The following is a 14,131-nucleotide window of genomic DNA, read 5'->3' as shown; positions in this document are numbered from 1 at the left end:
AGAGCAGAGAGCCAGACTGGAGATTTAAAATCAAAGTGTGGTGACACAGGAAAGCTGATGAGTGATTGGTTGGTGAGTATTTCTCTTTTTCTCACTCTAAACTAGGGCATTCGTTTAAACCAGGAGCTAGGAAAGTATAACCACAAGTGAATAAATAATGAGCATTAGCACAGAGGTCTAGAGGCATTAATTAAAATTAATAGTTTATACAAGGTACTAACTACATTCTAAAAGAGCGAATAGAGATTGTTTAGATCATGGATGGGCAGCTGAGACTTGTTGCTTGCAATTCCTGCACCATGTGGGAACTTCAGGACACTTCATGCCTCCTGGGGGCCCACATGTGTAGGAAGTGTCTCCAGCTGCTTGAACTCAAGGTTTCCAAGCTTGAGGGGCAGCTGGAATCACTGCAGAGCATCAGGGAGGATGGGAGTTTCCTGAATCGTACGTTCCAAGAGGTGGTCACCCCACTGGCATAGTTCAGGATTCACGACAGTAGGTGAGTGGCTAACAGGAAGAGTAGGAAGAGGCAGGAAGTGCAGGAGTCTCTGGGGTGTATGCCACTCTCAAACCGGTACTCAGCTTTGGAGACCACTGAGAGCGACGACACCTTGTAACCATCGTGGTGAATCCCGCAAGCTGCACTGCCTCCCTGGTGCCAGGGTAAAGGACATCACGGAGAGGGTGCAGAATATTCTGCACGGGGAAGGGAATGAGCCAGAAGTTGTGGTACACATCAGTACCAATGACATTGAGAGCAGGTATTGAGGTCCTACCGTCAGATTTTCAGGAGCTAGGATGGAAATTAAAAAGGACCTTGAAGGTAGTAATCTCTGGATTACTGCCAGTGCCATGCACTAGCAAGAGTAGAAATAGGAAGATAAGGAGATCAATGTGTGGCTTGAGGCATGGTACAGGAGGGAAGGCTTCAGATTCTTGGGACATTGGGTACAATTCTGGGCATTTATTCAAAAGGGGTGGGTGGCACCTCAACAGGACTGGGACCAATGTCCTCACAGGGAGGTTCATTAGTGTAACTGGGGAGGATTTAAACTAAATTGGCAGGAGATGGGTACCAGCACATATGTAGAAAAGAGGAATAAGGTGCACCAAGTGCGTGTGTTCGATAGTACTACAGAAAGAAGTAGTACCATATTAGACTGAAGCAGACTAAGGAGGAATACAAAGACAGGTTTACAGCGCATGTGTTTAAAAACGCAAAGTGTGAACAAGCTTGGTGAGATACAAGCACAAATAGCAGGAGGGGGATACGGGAGTACGGGAAGTGGCAATATGGAAATTATTTTATTATTTAGTGATACAGCACTGAAACAGGCTCTTCGGCCCACCGAGTCTGTGCCGACCAACAATCACCCATTTATACTAACCCGACTGTAATCCCATATTCCCTACCACCTACCTACACTAGGGGCAATTTACAATGGCCAATTTACCTATCACCTGCAAGTCTTTGGCTGTGGGAGGAAACCAGAGCACCCGGCGAAAACCCACACGGTCACAGGGAGAACTTGCAAACTCCGCACAGGCAGTACCCAGAATTGAACCCGGGTCCCTGGAGCTGTGAGGCTGCGGTGCTAACCACTGCGCCAAAAATGCGGCTTAAAAATGGTGAGGACTGAACGCTTAACATTCAAGGAAACAAAGTGTTCAGAAAAGAGAGAGGAGGAGAAAAGGGAGGTGGAATGGCAGTACCGATTAAGGAAGACATTGTAGTTTTGGAAAGAGAGGATGTCATTGAAGGGGCAAAGACAGAATCCATTTGGTTAGAGAAGCAAAAAGGCTATGATCACACGACTGGAGGTATTCTATAGACATCCAAATAGTGAGAGAGGAGCAAATCTGCAGGGAAATCACAGAGATGTGCAAGAACTATAAAGCAGTGATATTGGGGGACTTTAATGACCTAAATATCGAGTAAAATAGAACCAAAGATTGCCAGGAAAACTGTACCGGAATAATGGGTGATCTTTAAGGATAGGACTGGTCCTCAGGTTGAAGTCCTAAATTGGGGGAAGGCTAATTTCGATGGCATCAGACAGGGACTCTCAAAAGTTGAATGGGAGAGGCTGTTTACAGGTAAAGGGACGTCTGGAAAGTGGGAGGCTTTTAAAAGTGAGATAGGACGAGTTCAGGGCCGGAATGTTCCTGTTAGATGGAAGGACAAGGCTGGCAAGTTTAGGGAACCTTGGTTGACGAGGGATATTGAGGGTCTGGTCAGGACAAAGAAGGAGGCATATGTCAGGTATAGGCAGCTGGGATCGAGCGAGTCCCTCAAGGAGTATAGGGGATGCAGTACTACACTTAAGGAGGAAATTAGGAGGGCAAAAAGGGGCCATGAGATTTCCCTGGCAGATAAGATAAAGGAGAATCCTAAAGGATTCTATAAGTATATTAAGAGTAAAAGGGTCATGAGGGAGAGAGTAGGTCCCCTTAAGGATCAGTGTGGCAATCTATGTGTGGAGCCACGGGAAATGAGCGAGGTCTTCAATGAATATTTCTCCTCCGTATTTACCGTGGAGAAGGTCATGGAAGCTAGTGAGTTCAAGGGAGGGAACACCGATATCCTGGAGCATATCAACATTACAAAGGAGGAGGTGCTGGAGGTTTTGAAGCGCATTAAGGTGGATAAATCCCCAGGGCCCGACAGGTGTATCCTAGGATGCTATGGGAAGCAAGGGAGGAGATTGCTGGGGCCCTGGCAGAGATTTTTATATCATCGTTAGCCACGGGTGAGGTACCGGAAGACTGGAGGATAGCTAATGTTGTGCCTTTATTTAAGAAGGGCAGCAGGGATAAGCCAGGGAACTACAAGCCGGTGAGCCTTACATCAGTGGTGGGAAAGTTATTGGAAGGGATTCTGAGAGACAGGATTTATATGCATCTGGAAAGGCATGGTCTGATTAGGGATAATCAGCATGGCTTTGTGTGTGGGAAATTATGTCTCACGAATTTGATTGAGTTTTTCGAGGAGGTGACCAAGAGGATTGACGAGGGCAGGGCGATGGACTTTGTCTACATGGACTTTAGCAAGGCCTTTTGACAAGGTCCCGCATGGTAGGCTGGTCCAGAAGGTTCGAACACATGGGATCCAGGGTGAGCTAGCAAATTGGATACAAAATTGGCTTGGTGATAGGAGGCACAGGGTGGTAGTGGAGGGTTGTTTTTCAGATTGGAGGCCGGTGACCAGTGGTGTGTCGCAGGGATCAGTGCTGGGCCCTCTGTTGTTTGTCATATATATTAATGACTTGGATGTGAATGTAAGGGGCATGATTAGTAAGTTTGCAGATGACACCAAAATTGGTGGTATAGTGGACAGTGAAGAAGGTTGTCTAAGGTTACAACAGGATATAGATCAACTGGGAAAGTGGGCAAGGGATTGGCAAATGGAATTTAACGCACACAAGTGTGAAGTGATGCATTTTGGGAAGTTAAACCAGGGCAGGACATATACAGTGAATGGCAGGTCTCTGGGGAGTGTTCTTGCGCAGAGAGACCTTGGGGTGCAAGTACATAGTTCCCTGAAAGTGGCAACACAGGTAGACAGGGTGGTGAAGAAAGCGTATGGCATGCTTGCCTTCACTGGCCGAGGCATTGAGTACAAGAGTTGGGACGTCATGTTACAGTTGTACATGACGTTGGTTAGGCCGCATTTGGAGTACAGTGTGCAGTTCTGGTCGCCGCACTACAGGAAAGATGTGATTAAGCTAGAGAGGGTGCAGAAAAGATTCACAAGGATGTTGCCTGGTTAGGAGGGCTTAAGTTATAAAGAGAGCTTGGATAGGCTGGGATAAAAGCAAAATACTGCGGATGCTGGAAATCTGAAACAAAAACAAGAAATGCTGGATTCACTCAGCAGGTCTGGCAGCATCTGTGGAAAGAGAAGCAGAGTTAACGTTTCGGGTCAGTGACCCTTCTTCCGAAGAAGGGTCACTGACCCGAAACGTTAACTCTGCTTCTCTTTCCACAGATGCTGCCAGACCTGCTGAGTGAATCCAGCATTTCTTGTTTTTGGATAGGCTGGGTCTGTTTTCCCTGGAGTGAAGGAGGCTGAGAGGGGACATGATAGAGGTATATAAAATTATGAGAGGCATAGATAGGGTAGATAGCCAGAGTCTGTTTCCCATGGTAGGGGTGACTGAAACTAGAGGGCATAGATTTAAGGTGAGAGGGAGGAGGTTTAAAGGGGATCAAAGGGGTAAATTTTTCACACAAAGAATAGTGGGTATCTGGAATGAGCTGCCTGAGGAGGTGGTGGAGGCAGGAACAGTAGCAACATTTAAGAGGCATCTGGACAGGTACTTGAATGAGCAAGGTATAGAGGGATATGGAATTAATGCAGGCAGGTGGGATTAGTATAGATAGGCATTATGGTCGGCATGGGCGCGGTGGGCCGAAGGGCCTGTTTCTATGCTGTATGACTATGACTCTGAGATATTTCAGGTACTGGCTAGGTACATTCCAATAAGGATGAAAGGTAAGGGAACCAAAGCCAGGGCTCCTTGGATAACAAGGGAGATGGAGAAAATGACGAAACAAAAAAGGAGGGTGTATGATGCATGTCAGATGAATCCTTCGAGCGAGAATCAGGTCAAATACAATAAGTTGAGAGGGAAAGTGAAGAGGAAAATAAGACTGGCAAAGAGAGAATATGAGAATAGAATGGCAGTTAACAAAGCGAAACACAAAAAATCATCTACTGACATGTAAATAGTAAACGGGTAGCGAGAGGCCTATTAGGGACAAAGAGAGTGATATATTCTTAGAGACGCAAGGGAAGGCTAGAATACTCAATGAGTATTTTGTATCGGTGTTTACTAAGGAAGAGGATAATGACAAAATATCAGTACAGGTGAAGATGATGCAGGTAATGAATGGGGTGAAAACTGATAGGAAGGATGTACTGGAAAAGCTGGCAATATTGAAAGTGGATCAGTTGCCTGGTCCGGATGGCTTGCATCCGAGGTTGCTAAAGGAACTGGGAGTGGAGATAGCAGAAGAACTTGCCATAATCGTCCAATCTTCCCTAGTTATGGGGGAGGTGCCAGAGGATTGGAGAGTGGCAAACATGAGGCCCTTATTCAAGAAAGGGTGTAAGAATATTCCTAGCAACTAAGGCCGGTCAGTTTAACTTAAGTGGTGGGTAAGGTTTTCAAAACAATAATCAGGGAAAACAGCAACAGGCACTTGGACAGGCTTGAGTTAATTAAGGAGAGCCAACACGGATTTGTAAAAGGCAGATCATGCTTGACTAATTTAATTGATTCTTTTGATGAAGTTACAGAGAATGGTGATGAAGGGAAAGCAATGGATGTGATCTATATGAATTTTAAGAAAGCGTTTGACAAAGTATCACATAAAAGGCTGGTTAACAAAATTGAGGCCCTTGGATTAGGAAGGTGAGTGTCAGCTTGGATAAAAAAATTGGCTTAAGGACAGAAAACAGCGAGTTGTGGTAAATGGTTGTTTCTCAGACTAGAGGATGGTAGACAGTGGCGTTCCCCAAGGGCACATAGGTCCTAGAACTGTTTTTTGATATCTACATAATTACTTGGATATTGGAATAGAGAGTAACATTACAAAATTTTCCAATGATGCCAATCAACTGCAACAGGTCACAGATAGGCTAGCAGAATGAGCAGACATGTGGCAGATGGAACTTAATACAGACAAGTGTGAGTTGATGCATTTTGGCAGAAGGGATAGGGTGAGGCAATATAGGCTTAATGGCACAGTTCTAAAGAATGTGCAGAACCAGAGGGACCTGGGGATTCATGTGCACAGACCTCTGAAGGTGGCAGGGCATATTGAGACAGTAGTTAACAAAACATCTGGGATCTTCAGCTTCATAAATAGAGGTATTGAGTACGAAAGCAGGGAGGTTATGCCGAGCCTGTATAAAGCTCTGGTTAGGCCACAAATAGAGTATTGTGTCTAGTTCTGGTCACCACACTTTAGGAAGGATGTGAGGGTCCTTGAGAGGGTGCAGAGGAGAGTTACCAGAATGAGTCCAAGGATGAGGGAATTTAGCTACAAGGTTAGGTTGGAGAAGCTGGGGTTGTTCTCCTTGGAGCAAAGGAGATTGTGGGGAGATTTAATAGAGGTGTACAAGATTATGACAGGTTGAGATAAGACAGACAAAGGAAAGCTGTTCCTATTAGCTGATGATACAAGGACTAGGGGACACATATTAAGGTTTTGGGCAAGAGATGCCGGGGGGCGGGGTGGGGGGTGGGGGGAGAGGTGGAATGTGAGGAAGAACTTTTTTTACACAGCGATTAGTAATAACCTGGAACTCGCTGCCTTCAAGGGTGGTGGAAGCGGAGATGAAGAATGATTTCAAAAGGAAATTCGACGGCCACTTGAGGGAAATCAACTTGCAGGGCTATGGGTATAGATGGGCGGGGAATGGGACTGGTTGCACTGCTCTACAGAGAGCTAGCAAGGACTCAATGGGCCAAATGGCCTCCTTATGTGGCATTATGACTCTCGGAAACAGGTTATTTGGCCCAACTTGCCTGGGTCAGTGATTATGCTCCACAAGAGCCTCTTCCCATCCCTCTTCATTTAATTCCATCAGCATATCCTTTTATTGCTTCCTCCCTTGTGCTGATCTGCCTTCCCCATAGGGAGGTAGGTTTTAAGGAGTGCTTTAAAGTAGATGGAGATGTGGAAAGGATTAGGGACACATTTCCAGAGCTTAGGGCCTAGACAACTGAAGGCATGGCCGCCAACGATAGCGCAATGAAAACTGGGGACGAGGCCAGAACTGGAGGAGCGCAAAGATCGCAGACAGTTGTAGGGCTGGAGGAGCGCAGAGATCATGGACGGCTGCATATCCTGCTGAGGCATTCCCTAGCCTCACAGGAAGAATTAGAGGAGAAAACTACAACAGTAAAGGTTTTATATTTCATGAAAAAATTATTACTGCTAAGTTCAAACATCGTAGGAAATGTTAGCCAGATTTACCAACTAATCAAATATCTTGGTATCATCAGCAGAGTTAATTATTGAAGAATTCTTCTCCAAATCACTTAGGAACAGCAAGGAACCCAGAATAGACTCCTGTGAAACTCTGCTCATCACTAGCCCCAGACAAAGCTTTTCCCACCTGACCAACAAGCCAGATGTCCAGCTAGTTTCGCTGTTATTAATTACCTGGGACTTAATCTTCATTAAAACCTTCACCTGTGAAACTTTATCAAATGTCTTCTGAACATCCAAGCAAATTACATCAGCCTTGATCCTCAAGCACAGGACTCACAGGACTGCAGCAGGTGAGTGAGGCAAGTCCTTCCTCTAAATCCATGCTGATTCCTCCCTACATTTTCTGTGCGCTTCAGGTGTCCTTTCGCATGCACTTTGCCCAATATGCCATTCTTGGCTCACTGGTCTACAATTTCCAATTTCAATAATCCAGTCACTTATGGGCAAGCGCAAAGGAAAATGATTAAAACTGCTGGATTGTTGTAAAAATCCAATTGGGGTTCATAAACATCCTTCAAAGAATTGAGGCCGTCACCCTGGTCTTCACCCAACTCGAGGCCCAAGCTATGTGGCTGGCTCTCAATATTACTCCTTGTAAAAGAACCCATTATATTTCCTACATTACAATACAGACTACACTTCAAAAATACTTCACTTGTTGTAAAGAGCTTTAGGACATCTTGAGTTCATGAAAGGTACTATAGAAATGCGAGTTTTACTTTCTCTTCTTTCTAAATATGAGTCTTTCATTACAGAATAAAATTTAAGCACTGCAACAGCTCAAGAACGCCCGCCACCAATTCCTCACAGTACTGTGAACGGGCAAGAAATTGCGGCATTGTTAGAGCTCAATTAAAGATACAGTCCCACTCAATTCTTTTAGTGATGGCCTAATGCAGTCTGGCCAGAGCCTATCTGACCCTCAACAGATCAGTGATTGACCCAGGATCCTACTGGTCTGTGCAGCTCAATACCACACTGCCCTAACCCATCGAGGCAACACTTTAGTTTGGTATTTCATCATTGAGATGTTAAACCGAGGCCCTATCTGCCCTCTCATGTGACGTTGTTGTTTTTGGGAGCTTGCTGTGTGAAAATTGGCTGTCGCAGTTCCTACATTGCAATGGTGACTGCACTTCAAGAGCATTTAATTGGCTGTAAAGCTCTTTGGGACACCCTGCAGACATGAAAGGTGTAATAGAAATACAAGAATTACTTTCTTTAAACAAGGTGCAATGTGCAAACACAAACCATAACCTAATCAAGTCAAAGTAAGAAGTTACCCTGTACACAATAGTGAAACTAAACTTTGATCAGACAAATATTCAACAGTGTACATTACACAGAGTAAGTGCTACAGAGAGTGAGTTCCAGGCTGGAATTCAACCAAGGGGTTCAGATTAAATGTTGCTGATATAAGATGATGCTCATATGCAAGGTTATTAGAGGTCAGTGTGCTTCTATTTTACAGTCAGATTGTTTTCTTCAAAGTGAGAGTTGACAGTGTTCAAAAATGAATCACTTTTTTCCCATTACAGCATTCAGCAGCTGTATCAAACACTCCCAAGACAGGTATAGCATAGATTAGAAATAGAATAAAGCTCCCTCTACACTGACTCATCAAACACTCCCAGGATCGGTACAGTGTAGTATGCTTAGCCCTCATCGATATATCTCCTACTTGGAGATCCTTATTATTACACATCATGTATAATCGATATTCCTAACAAATTCTCTTCAGCATCACACACAATACTTAATCCTCATTCTCATATATTCCATTTTTTGACAACTCTTTCACTGTCATAAGCTCAGTTAACAAGGATGACCACTGAACAGTTTGTGACCCATAAATTGATTGATTTCTCCTCCCCTCAACTTACAAGCTCAAACCTTGCCTCTGACTATCGATTTTGCTGAAGTTTGTCCACTCCTTTGAACCCAAAGCTGACACTTCAGGTATATCTTCCAGATGTAGCATTACATAATGAGCTCAACAATTCTTGTTTAATTTTGATTGAGCCCCAAACTTCTGAGAATTCCATATTAATGAAAAGGCAGGACAGTTCTGATCGGATGAAGGTCAAGAGAGAATGTCAACAGAACATGACGAGTCTCAGGTTGTCCCTGCGACGGGACCGTTCCTTCCTTTGTGGGATACTGGTTCCAACAATACGAGGTGCCACATTGCTCAAGGTCAGAGTGATGCGGGCAGCCATTCTCTGATCAGCTGCTGTGATGACGAGCTATTTTTAAACTCCACTATTATCAGTAATTCATTTAGCAACAGCTACCTAGAAATGGCCCTTGCTGATTCTTGTAGACTAAGTCCTGCTGGGTTGGTATGATAGTCCTTTATCCTCCATTTCAGTGCTGTCCAATGCATTAGCATCTAGCCACATGTGGCAAATTGAGAATCCAGATGTGGTTAACTGCACTTCTAATTAGTAAATATATAAATGAGTAACGAACACCATCATTGGTTATATGATCTCAATACTCATATTCACAGCGTATGCAGCTGAACTTTAACCTTTCACTTCGCTTGTTGGTAAAAGAGTAAGACAGAAAGCAGAGTGTGTTTTGATTGTTGTGTGTGCTTTATTTCCTTGGTTACCTGCTAAAATAGTGTGCATCATGGATAAAAACACCAGACTTCACCACTATGGAAACATGAACATGATATGAAGAGGAGAGTGGTCATCATGGTCAGTTTGACTAATCAGAATAACTGCTCCAGGCCAGCACAAGACAGCAACCCAAGCAATAACGAGCAGCTCCAACAGGGCAAAGGGCAGGGAGCATCCAACCACGTTCTAGATAGAGCAGGGCTGGGTCTGGATGTAATACTGAGCAGGAGGAGTTGAGATATACAGGAAGAGGTGGAGGAAATGGAAACAGCTGAAGGAGAGACAAACAATCAGGTAGTCAGGAATAAAGAAAAAAACTTGCATTGAAAGAATGTCTTTCAAGACCTCCAAATGTCACAAAGCAGCTTCATAGAAAAAGAAAAAATTTTGGGGACGAAACTTGAAGTCAGCCTGGAGCCCTGTTAATGGCCATTGTCCAATGGGGTTGAAAGAGTCAGTTTTCGTCTTTCCAGGTATTGAAGATGCTTATTGGAAGCATAACTGCACAAAATCCAATAAGTCGGTGATAGTATAGGGGAGGAACGAATGGATAGGGGTCAGCGAGTGCAGTGTTCGACTACGATGCCCTCAACTGTTGAATAGCCCACCAACATTCTGTCCAGGCTCATATGTGAAGAATAGTCACCTGGGCAATGTTCCATGGCGGCTGATATCAGTGGTCCCCACCTGTGTTAGTGCCTCCGGGTGGTGGGAGAAGATTCAAGAGCATTTAAAAATCATACTTCAGAAATAGCCACGATGAAGCAGAAAAATGGCTTGCTATTCTGTCAATCCTCAGCCAGGATAGAGGGTAGAATAGCTCAGACAGGGCAGAGTTGATGGTATTCAGTCAGGAATCTGTCACTCAGCTGTATAATTTATAATTCCTCGTGTGATGATATAAATGCCGTAATGGAATTACTGTCTCAGCCTGGATACTGATTAAGTGTGGTCAGACAGCAGGCTCAAAACCATTTCCAAAAACAATGCGCAACTTTAAGGGGCACTATCTTCATAAAGGGCAGGAGCTTTTTTTTTCAACTACAAGTATTAGAAACCCAAAAAGAAACACACAAAGATGTTGGAAATATACAGTCAATGTGGGAAAAAGCGAGAGCAAAGTCACGTGTGGGGTGGAGGCCACTCTTCAGAGCAGCGGGTTTCCCGCATTTTCTATTTCAAAATTCCGAAAATGTGGCAGGCAAACGATCCTCACACTACACACCCAACAGAACGACAGAAACAGTGATGGAACTCACCACCATGACGCAGCATCTTAAACAACAATAACTTGTATTTATATACGACCTTTATCATAGTAAAATGTGCCAAGGTGCTTCACAGGAGCATTATCAAAAAACATTTGACACCAAGCCACATATAGAGATATTAGAACAGGTGACCAAAAGCTTGGTTTTAAGGAGCATCTGAAAGGAGGAGGATTAGGTAATGCAGTGAAGAGGTTTATGGAGGGAATTCTAGAGCTTAGGGCCTAGGCAGTTGCATGGCTGCCAATGGTGGAACGATGAAAGTCAGGGATGCGCAAGAGTCCAGAATTGGCGGAAGGCAGAGCTCTTGGAAGGTTCTCGGGCAGTTATAGAGGTTAAGAGGGGCGAAGCCATAGACAGATTTGAAAAGAAGGATGAATCGCAGAATGATACAGCAAAGGAGATGGCCATTCGGCCCATAGTGCCTGTGCCAGCTCTTTGGTAGTTATCCAATTATAATTTTGCTTTCCTGCTCTTTCCCCAAAGACCTGTATTTTTTTCCCTTCAAGCATTTATTTAATTCCTTCTTGAGAATTTTAAAATTGAGGCTTTGCTAGACCAGAAGCCAACGTAGGCCTGCGAGCACATGGTTGGGACTCTCTCCTCCGATGGGCAAAGAAAGAAAAGACTTTGATGTCGCAAAGCGCTTTACAACGAATTAAGTACTTTTTCAAGTGCAGTCACTGTAGGAACGTAGGAAATGCAGCAGCCAATTTGTGCATGGCAAGCTCCCACGAAGTGAGAATGCCCAGATAGCTGTTCAATGATGTTAGTCAAGGGTCAAATATTGGCTAGGGCACTAGGGAGGACTCCCCTGCTCATCTTCAAATAATGCCATGGGATCTTTTATGTCCACTTGCGAGGACAGGCAGGGTGTTGGTTTAACATTTCACCCTAAAGACAGCACCCCCTCAGTAACTGGAGAGTCAGCCTGGATTTTGTGCTCAAGACTCTGCAGTAGGGACTTGAACGCACAACCTTCTGACTCAGAGGCAAGAGTGCTCCCCACTGAGTCATAATGTCAGCTTTTAAGGTTTTGAACTGCTGACCCACACAGGGGCCAAGGAAGGCCCTCGGCTCAATCTCCTCGCCTGTCCTGAGTTAGCTGATCTCAGCCATGGATAAGAAACATACTCTGTTCCTGCATGTTAACATTTTGTACAAGGACACCAGATCCCTCTATACCACAGCATTCTGCAGTCTCTCTCCATTTAAATAATATTCTGCTTTTCTATTCTTCCTACCAAAGTGGACAACCTCACATTTTCCCACATTATACTCCATCTGCCAAATTTTTGCCCACTCACTAGACCTACCTATATCTATCTGCAGGCACTTTGTGTCCTCCTCACAACTTGCTTTCCCACCTATCTTTGTATCATCAAATTTGGCTACAATACACTCTGTCCCTTCATCCAAGTCATTAATATAGATTGTTGATAGATAGTTGAAGCCCCAGCACTGCTCCCTGTGACACCCCACTAGTTACAGTTTGCAAAGGTGAAAGTGTCCATTTATCCCGACTCTCTGTTTCCTGTTAGTTTGCCAATCCTCTATCCATGCTAATATATCACCCCCAACACACTGAACTCTTATCTTGAGCAGTAACCTCTTACGTGTGGCACCTTAGCAAATGCCCTTTGGAAATCCAAATACTACATCTACTGGTTCCCCTTTGTCCACCATGCTTGTTACATCCTCAAAGAACTCTAATAAATTTGTCAAACACACTTTTCCTTTCATAAAACTGTGTTGACTCTGCTTGATTGTATTATGATTTTCTAAATGTCCTGCTATTACTCCCTTAATAATGGATTCCAACATTTTCCCAATGACTAACGTTAGGCTAACTGGCCTGCAGTTAGTTGCCTGCTAACTGTCTCCCTCCTTTCTTGAATAGGGGAGTTACATTTGCAGTTTTCCAATCCGCTGGGACCTTTCCAAAATCTAGGAAATTTTGGAAGATTACAACCAATAATTCATCAGCCACTTTTCTTTTAAGACCCTAGGATGTAGGCCATCAGGTCTCCGGGCTTGTCAGCCTTTAGACCTATTAGTTTTCCTAGTACTTTTTCTTCAGTGATAATGATTGTTTCAAGGTCCTCCCTCCCTTTTGCCCTTGATTTTCTGCTATTCTCGGGATGTTTTTAGTGTATTCTACTATGAAGCCAGATATACAATACCTGTTCAAAGTCTCTGCCATTTCCTTGTTTCCCATTATTAATTCCCCAGTCTCATCCTGTAAGGGACCAATGTTAAGTTAAGCTACTCTCTTCCTTTTTATATACTTTTAGAAGCTCTTACCATCTGTTTGTATATTTTGTGCTAGTTTCCTCTTATATTCTAATTTCTCCCTCTATTTTTTAAGTCATCCTTTGCTGGTTTCTGAAATTTTCCCAATCTTCCGGCCGACCATTAATCTTCGCAGCATTGTACGCCTTTCTTTCTATTTGATACCATCCTTAACTTTCTTTCCTGCTCAATGGAATATATCTTTGTTGAGAGTTATGAAATATCTCCTTAAATGTCTTCCACTGCTCATCTACCATGTTACCTTTTAACCTATTTTCCCATTCTACTTTAGCCAACTCTGTCTTCATATTTTTGTAATTGCCTTTATTTAAGTTTAAGACACTAGTTTCAGGCCCAAGTTTCTCAAACTGAATGTGAAATTCCATCATGTTATGATCACTCCTCCCTACAGTCTTTTACTGAGAGATCATTAATTAACGCTGTCTCATTACACATTACCAACAAATAGGGTCTGAGTAGGGAAATATTGTAAAAAGACAGAATTAAAGGCTTTTTATCTGAATTCACGCAGCATTCGTAACCAGATAAATGAATTGATGGCACAAATAGAAATAAATCAGTCTGATCTGATAGCCATGACAGAGACGTGGTTGCAAGGTTCGAAAATAGCCCGTCCCCTGGTTGGTTCCAGAATGTATTGTTCTACGAAATAGTCCAGAATACATTCTATGAACTCGTTTCAAGGCTATCTTTGCCAATTTGATTTGTCCAAATCTATAAGAAAATTAAAATGGCCCACGATTATTGCAGTACATTATTTACATGCCCCAATTATTTCTTGATTTATACTCTGTCCTACAAGTGTAAACTGCTTCCACCAGTGACTTCTTGTCCTTGCATTTCTTGTCTCCACCCAAACTGATTCGACATTTTGATCTTCTGAGCCAAGATCATTTCTCAGGTCTGTACTGATTT

The 14,131-nt window shown here is 43.6% G+C and overlaps 1 protein-coding gene across 2 annotated transcripts in view; it reads right to left on the bottom strand.

Moving 5' to 3' along the window:
* Positions 1-14,131, bottom strand: part of chd5 (chromodomain helicase DNA binding protein 5) — a 237,282-nt gene that overhangs the window by 211,865 nt on the left and 11,286 nt on the right. The gene's annotated exons all lie outside the window — the stretch shown is intronic.

The sequence above is a fragment of the Heterodontus francisci genome, chromosome 37, assembly GCF_036365525.1.
Source record: "Heterodontus francisci isolate sHetFra1 chromosome 37, sHetFra1.hap1, whole genome shotgun sequence".
Lineage (NCBI taxonomy): Eukaryota > Metazoa > Chordata > Chondrichthyes > Heterodontiformes > Heterodontidae > Heterodontus > Heterodontus francisci.
The sequence above is the reverse complement of the archived record's forward strand: the minus strand, read 5'-3'. Positions and strand labels throughout refer to the sequence as shown.